This window comes from Chamaea fasciata, unplaced genomic scaffold, assembly GCF_029207755.1.
Source record: "Chamaea fasciata isolate MVZ Bird 193981 ecotype frontalis unplaced genomic scaffold, bChaFas1.0.hap1 SCAF_1, whole genome shotgun sequence".
NCBI classification, from domain to species: Eukaryota; Metazoa; Chordata; class Aves; order Passeriformes; family Sylviidae; genus Chamaea; species Chamaea fasciata.
The window spans coordinates 95,951,052-95,959,529 of NW_027094086.1; the positions used below are offsets into that span (position 1 = coordinate 95,951,052).

At 39.6% G+C, this 8,478-nt stretch overlaps 1 long non-coding RNA gene across 1 annotated transcript; it reads right to left on the reverse strand.

Moving 5' to 3' along the window:
* Positions 1-1,667: 1,667 nt before the first annotated feature.
* Positions 1,668-7,252, reverse strand: LOC136300507 (uncharacterized). Its single transcript, XR_010723730.1, has 3 exons — positions 7,117-7,252; positions 6,651-6,788; positions 1,668-2,135 (listed from the first exon to the last, which is right to left on the reverse strand). It is a non-coding gene; the product is annotated as an uncharacterized lncRNA (long non-coding RNA).
* Positions 7,253-8,478: the final 1,226 nt, after the last annotated feature.

The following is an 8,478-nucleotide window of genomic DNA, read 5'->3' on the forward strand; positions in this document are numbered from 1 at the left end:
CTCCCTTCTACTCTTATTTACCCCCTTATTTCATTTATCTACTGTGTGCTTCTTTGTTAGGTGGGTTTTACATCAAGTTTCTCTTATCCTTCATTCTATTTTTGTTTCTCACATCTCATTATCCATATGTCTCCTGAGGTCAAAAAAGAAAGATAATTCCCATACCATGATTTCAACTTTTGTTCTGTTAAATTACTATCATCTTTCCCTCTCTCCACATTTCTCAAAATCTTGACATAGGGATCTGTAATTTTGCAAAGTAACTTATCCAAGCCTATCACATTGCACAGACCTTTTCCAGCATGACTTCCCTTTTTGGGTCTTATTATTATTAATGGCTTACCTCAGGTGACCTGTGAAGGCCCTGATTCATCCTCTTATTCTTCTCTGATTATTTAGCTGCTTTCCACCCTGCAGATACCTCTTTACTGCTGATTTAAACCAAACTGTTAGTGTATCTTACACTCATTACTGCAGTGGTTCATATTTTATGGTTTGACTCATTTTTCAAACTGCTCTGTGATGGTAATTTTCATTCTTTTATCTTCACACTGTGGGTGTTCCCCAGAACTCTTTCGTCACTTACCCACTCTTTGGCAACCAGCATTTTTATCTCCATTCATAGTACATGTCAGATGACTAACCATTGAATTCTCCTGTCATTTATTCTCTTTGTATATCTTTATCTTTGCTTTTTTTTCCTCTTGTTTTTCCATGGATGAAAAAATGTCTGCCAAAGTTTTACTTACCTTAAAACATATATATTTCATAGCATATTGCCATATGGCACAGAGAAACCTGACCTGCCTCTGAACATGGCAGCTCAGGGAGAACAGTAGATGTGTAAATGCAACTATTTTGTTCCTGATACCCAGCTTAGTTTAAGGGCAAGCTACAAGCCTACAAACTGTTGCACTGTACATATATACACACATATATAAGTGTGTGTGTATATATATATACACACATATATGATGAGATGTTAATGTAAGCTGTAGGTACTTTGTTCCAGGCTTCTCACATCCCTCATCTGTCTCATGTTTCATCACTCGTGTCAACTATAGGTTCCGTATCTACCCAAACTGCTACTAAGGTGATTGATGTAGGGCAATGGAATAGAAACTTACACTATTCCTGGATTGAATACTTCCCGCAGGCCTCAAACAAGTGATTTACTTGAGGGACCCTCATTTTTAGTGAGAGATTCACATTAGCCAGAATGTTAGTAAGTAAGGATGAAATAGTGAACAGTTTAAACATCAGACTGCTGGGAAGACCCAGGTAAGCTATTGCAGTCATTCCTAACTTGAGCCTTCTCCAGTGAGAATTAATCCCTGTTCCATTTGGTAGTTAAAGAAACCACACTTTTCAGGCTGGTTTCATGCTTTGTTACAGTAGCTTGCTCTTTGTAGAGTCTGATCTCACATTTTTAACTATGCCATACTAGCAACACGAGTTTCCTTTCAGCTTTGCCTTGTTCTTTTTTAAACCATTGTCCAAAACATCTGTGTAATCTTTTCAGTATAGTATTTTTGCCTTCTTGTTTACCTTTTTCACACTTGGTCTCAGTGTATTTGTAATGTTTAATAATTCCCATGTCATTTGAAATCATTTACCCAAGGGCAAAAACTAGCTCAGAGAAAACAGCAGGAGCTTCATCAGGAGCTTTTATTTAACAAATGCTAAAAATAATTGTGAAAATTTTTTGCTGTTTATTTTTTAACCAAGTTCTCATAATTCAGCTAATTCTTAAAACAAGATTAAATTGCCACAGATTATCTATTGTTATTTACAGACAAAATATCATATGCAGAAATACCAATTACACTTAGAACTAATTTAATACATTTATTATATACATTATTCACATGTATACATGTACAATTAATAGTACACTGACAGCCAATAGACCTAATGACTCTGAGTGTTAATTACCAGGTTTAATTGATATAGATACAATTTTCATTGGCAGAAACTCAGAATCAAAACTCAAATTTGTGTGATTGTGGAATACACAGTGCATGTTGTTTCGCATGATGTTTTCAAGGAGGAAACAACATTTCCTGAGATTCTTCATAATCCAGCTCTTCTGTGTATAAAAATTTCATTGCCACATGGATTGAAACTGTATTTTCCTGCATTGCAAGGAGAAAAACAAAAGTAGTGCATCAAAAGCAAAATCTACATGGTTAAAAAGAAGATCATCATCCTTAAATATAGTTTTAGTATAAAAGAGAGGTCTGACAAAGAAAAGTTAATTCCAAATGCATGCCTGTTTTTTCAGGATGGTGGGACTGAACTAAATACAATTCAGAGTTCTAGCTTTCCTGACATTAACTTTGCCTCATAGCTGGCCAATACGTCCTTACAGTCAGCCAACTTTTCTCCCCATTCTTCCTGCACTGTTCTCTGTAAAATAGGGATAATGTAATTACTTACATAATAGAGCTAATAGGGATGCTGATGTGAAGGCTTTGTGCTGACAATATTTTTACCCAAGCACTATATTAAATACTATAATCAGTACCACTGTCAGTCTCTCCGCTAAGAATTTTTCTCTGCCTTTTTAGAAAGACAGATGTCTGTTGGGTCATATACACCATGCATACATCAGATGAAAGTCATGGCAGGCTGGGAAAGTTTCCACTGACTAGAAAAGAAAAAACATAGTGCACAAACCCACTCAGAGAGCTATAGGCTGGTCAGTCAGTGTAAGGCAAGACCATAGAGCAGATCTTCCTGGAAATTACTCTAAAGCACGTGGAAAACAGGGATTGGTGACGGCCAACATGCCTTCACTAAGGGCAAACCATGGCTGGCAAATTTTGTGACCTTCTATAATGGGATTACAGTATTGGTGGATAAGGGGGAGTGAGTGATACACTCTACCTGGACTTGTGCAAAGCATTCAATATGTTGCACACAACTTCCTGGCTCAAGAATGGGCAAACAAGGCTCTGACAGGTAGAGCACTCAGTGGATAAGGAGTTGTCTAGATCCTCACACTCAAAGAATTCCTTTCAATGACTTAAAACCTGGGTGGAAAGCAGTAATGAGTGCTGTCCCTTGGGGTCCATATTGGGACCAGTACTGTTTAACATCTTTGTCAGGGATATGGACAGTGGATTGAGTTCACCCTCTGCAAGTTTTTTGGTAACACTAGGCTGAGTAGTCTGGTTGATACTCGAGAGTGAAGGGATACCATCCAGAAGGACCTTGAAACCTCATGAAGTTCAACAAGGTCGAGTGTAAGGTCCCGCATCTGTGTCAGGGAAATCCCAGGGTGGTCAATGAGAAAACTGAGAGTGGCCCTGTGGAGAAGTACTTGGGGGAGCAGGTGAATGAGAAATTGAACATTAGGCAGCAATGTACACTTACAGCCCGAAAATCCAACTGCATTCTGGCCTGCATTAAAAGCAGGGTGACTAGCAAGTTGAGGGAGGTGATTCTGCTCCTCTACTCTGCTTTGGTGAGACCCCACCCAGAATGCTGCATCCAGCTCTGAGGTCCCCAGCACAGGAAAGACATGGACCTGTTTGGGCAAACCCAGAGAAAGGCTGGAGCATCTCTCCTACGAAGATAGGCTGACAGATTTGGGCTCTTCAGCCTGGAGAAGAGATGACTCCAGGGAGACCTTACAAAAAAAACTTTTCAGTACCTAAAAGGGGACTACAAGAAAAATGGGAAAAGACTCTTTATCAGGACGTGTAGTGACAGGACAAGGAATACTGGCTTTTAAGTGGGAGAGGGTAGATTTAAATTAGATATTAGGAAGAAATTCTTTACAGTGAGGGTGGTGAGGCACTGCACACGTTGTCCAGAGAAGTTGTGGATGTGCCATCCCTGTTAGTGTTCAAGGCCAGGTTGGACTGTGTGCTGAACAACCTGATCTAGTGCACCAACAGCACTAGAAGTAGGTGACCATTGAAACTGGAGGGTCTTTAAGGCCCCTTCCAACCCAAACCACTTTATTATTCTATTCTATATTTATAATTACTCTAGAGGGGGGAAAGTGCCACTTAAATGTGCAAACAACACAGATAATACGTTTACTGAAAGTTATACACTGCAGGCATGCTGTCAGCTTCTACAGAGACATGACAATCTTGTTTAGGAAGTTGAATAAATCCATTTTACTCCAGACTAAAGTACATAGACCTTTTTGCTAATGTTACAAAAGCATTATGAGAAAGTGTTTTGAATTTGTTTTAATCTAAAGTAATAAAAGTCAAACTCTTCTGGCATGCAGCAGTTGGTCAAACACATTCATTCCCTTTTATTAAGACCTAGAGAGCTATAAAGGTGTGAAACATTAAAAAGAGTAGAATTCACTTCTTTTTTGGAGATTGCAAATGGGAGGACATTTTCCCATATTCAAAGAGAAAAAGGTAACTTTTTCCATGCCCCACATACCACAGGAATGTCACCAGAAACCCATCCCCTTGCTCTAGCCTTGAAGTCAGAAATTAAGACGCTCCTTATAGCACGCAAATAAGAGGAAAAAGACAACTCCTACAGAGCCAGCAGGTTCTTAATTCAAAATTCTTTTTTAGCAACTTAAATCTGTGTAGAGCTAACTGATTTATTTTAAAGATTTTTTCCTTCCTCCTCCTTGACTTCTACTTTATGACTGCAATATGTTCTTTACATGCATATGGGAAAGAAGGGAGAGCAGATCAACTATAGAAATTATCTTTTTTCATTTTTGAGATTTTAAGCAAATTTCACAAGAAAGTAAATATACCACAAAGAATTTGCTAAGAACTAGCTAGATGGAAGCAGGCAAGTACAAACTAGCTTTATGATATTTTCATTCTGTGGAAAAACAGTGAGGATGTGGATATTTACCATCATGGAAGGAATGAGTAGTTATTTTTATATTCAGATATCTAGGAACAGTTAGATAGACTTTGTAATATGCAGTGGCAAAGACAGCTTCCTTAATCTATTATATCTTTTCAAATCAGATTGTATTCTGAATAGCAAATTCCCTTGACTCCTTCAAAAACTGTACAGAAGCATTAATGAGCCAAGATATTCAGATATCTGGTTAATTAATTTGAAAGGCCTAATTTTGGAGACCTATTATCCATAAAAGGTGATACTAAACAGGTTTCAGAAGTATACAAATAGATAATTGCAGAGATGATAGACTGCTGTTATAAAGACTTAATGTCAGAGAGATTTTTCTTCATTGCTTTACCCAATAGCTGAATCACTCTCCCCAGACTGAATATTTCTGAAGGAATATGTCAGGTGAGCAACACCAAGCCAGGTATCAGGTCTTTCAGTTGTGCCATTTGCCTCCTGATACATGATCATCAGTAGAACAAGATAGGGAATAAATGCACATTTGCACTGTTCAGCATACCTTGTGCTGATTTGGCTGCATATTTTAACTGCAATATACAGGGCTTGGTCCCTACAGAGACTCTAGTCTCACAAATATCCATGGCACTCTGAGCAAAATAGAAATCAAATAAGTTATTGTAGAGAAATTTTCAGGTAATAGACAAAGAGATTGCAGTAACAGCATTTCCACATAAAAAATAAAACCTGATAAAACAGCACCCTTCTCCACAACCTCTTTCATTCTTTTGTTTCCTCCCTCCTTAAACATAATCAATGCTTTTAATTCCAGCAGACTAGTCTTTCACAATATAAAGTGAATGGAATTCTGCTATTTTCTGGCAACCAGATACATATATAACAGAGTGCATTTTTCTCAGTCCCACGTTAGAAAAGTTGAAATAAACAACAGAAGATTCAGTGATAGTACATTGTGGCACACAGCAGGTGAGTGCCATGGGTTATCTGACTGCAGTGTCACCTCTGGCAATACGTCTTCATAGCTGCTTGTTTTAGTTCACCCAGTAATCACCCATCTGTGTCATTGAAGTATTAAGAATGTTTCATAGGATTATGCATAATCAATCTGACTTTAATTGCTTTCATCCAGCCTAAATATTTGTGAAGGATTTTTTGTGCTTACATTCAGTGCTTTGATGCATTACAGTCACATTTGTTGCTCTTGGCACAAGCTTTGATGGGAAGGCTATTTGACCCCTGCCTTCACACTCTGCTGTAATGCTTCTTCTCAAAGGAATTAACTTTATTGTCATGCTATTTTGTATGCAAATGATAACAGTATCCATAAAAGGCAGCAATTCTACTCTCTCACCCTGAAAGAGTATTATAACTTTATTTTTTAATTTTTTATTTTTATAAAGTTTTAAAAAAATATATAGCCAAGATCTCCCCACAAATAAAGATGTTAAGTATTTTGCAGAAGTTCCTAACGTGAAATGGAACAAACACTGGAAAATCTTGTTTCTTTATCCTTTGCAGCAGTTAACCCAAACTGTGACATATCAAATTGTCATTTTTCTGTGCCCGCAGGAGAAATTCAATTCCCAAGACCATCAGTCAGCTGCAGCTACCGATTTTTAGACACCTGTTGGAAGGTTTGGTTTTTTTGTTTTGTTTTTGTTTTTCTCCCCTCTCATGGAAGTTTTTCCCATTTATTGCTAAGAGACAATAACAACTGGTACTTAAGAAAGACAAAAGATGTAGCCAAGGAGGAGGGGGAGGGGTGCAGCTGGCTTCACTTCCATAGCTGATGGGCTTTCTCTTGGGAAGGGCAGAAATACCTCGAGATTTTGGCTGGCAGCTGAGGGGCTGGGCTCAGCTCCTCGGTCTCTCTTGCTCTTGACATCAGAGGGGAGCCAGGCTGTTGTTGCTGTGGGAAGACTTCGCCACCAGAAGTTCGATCTCCTGGTGTTTTTCTCCTACCATGAGCAAAACGTTGCTTGTAAGAGCAGGCATTGGACTCGGACCTTATTAACACCCTACCTCACTCGAAAAGACCACCACCATCTACTCAGGTGCCCCAAGGGAAACCCCAGGACCCCGAGCCCACCCCCTCTCCTAGAGACCCTCTCCCGGCTGTGTTTGGGTACCCAGAGCTGCTGCCCAGCCCCGCTGTTTCTCTGCCACTGCTCCAGAGTTTTTCACTACACTAACCCCGCACCCTGTGCCTGCTGGGACACCCCGCAGCTCCTGCTACAGCTGCAGAGTTTCTGCTACATTTCGTTTGCCACTCCGGAGTCTGCTCACCTCTGCTGTTCAGCCTGCTACTCTGAGGTTCCTGCTACAGTCCATTTTGCTATCCAGAGAGGCACTGGGACCAGCTGCCCCTGTGAGGTTGTAAAGGAAACCCCCTATCTCTCCCTCAGGCATGCCCACCATTACCCACACGGAGAGAGAGGCAGCTGAGCTCGCGCCACAGCTCCCCTTGCACCTGTGGGGGAATCATTGCACCTGCCGGCCTGGCCAGGAGCTAGCAGCGCCCCTGCCGGCTGTGGCCGTAACTACACCAAAGGAGAAAGTGCCTGCAGCCGAGAGACGGCTGTCACTGGGCTTTTGGTTCTGTTTGTTGTTGCTGCCGTTGAGGTTGTTTGTTGTCTGCTTTATTAGACATATATATTCTAGTAAATAACTGATATTCTTTCCCCAAACCTTTGCCTAAAAGCCCCTTAATTTCAAAGTTATAATGATTCAGAGGGAAGGGGTCATATTTTTTCATTCCAAGGGAGGTTCCTACCCTCCTTGGCAGACACTTGTCTTTCACACCAAAACAAGACCCATACTGTACTGTACTATGCTTTATAAACAGGGCAGTTCTTTTGCTCATGAATTTGCCACAAAGCTGACTTACAACTTACAGAATAGCACCTTTAGGAGAAGAAATGTGTTAAACTGAACCAGAGACATATAAGTACTATCCACAACTGATTTTACTCTTGCTTTAAAACTCAAAATATTTTTATATCCAAATGCACTATGGCAATTGCCTTACTTGTTCAATTTGCTTTGGTAATAAATACATACCACATTTAGAAGTATGTGGATGTAAAAAGTGCTGCCATCCAGAATCATCAGATAAGAATGGGTTTTTTGCTTAGTAAAGACAAAAAGAAGAACTGAGCTCTAGGGTAAGTAAGAGAACATACAGATTAAGGAGTTAGAAGGAGCTTTTTTTCCCTTTTTATTATAGTGTTTTCTATGGTGATGTATTTGTTTGCTGGGGGTTGTCTGGGTGGATTATTTTTTTATTCCTTTGAACAAAAATGAAGGTAACATATCTTCTGCACAATACAAGGTTTTTACAATAATTATTAATATTTGTGGAGCATATTGACAAAAAGAAAAATAAGTTTTATAAAAGAACAAAACAAAAAGCAATTAAAGATACAATATCCCATCAGCAACATTCACAGGATCACAGAACTTGGTTGGAAAAGATCATTCTTCTGGGATCATTGAGCCCAACCTATGACCTAACACCCCCTTGTCAACTGGAACAAGACTCTAAGTGCCACGTCCAGTCTTTTCTTAAACACCTCCAGGCATGGTGACTCCACCACCTCCCTGGGCAGCCCAATTCCAATGCCCAATCATGCTTTCTGTGAAGAACTT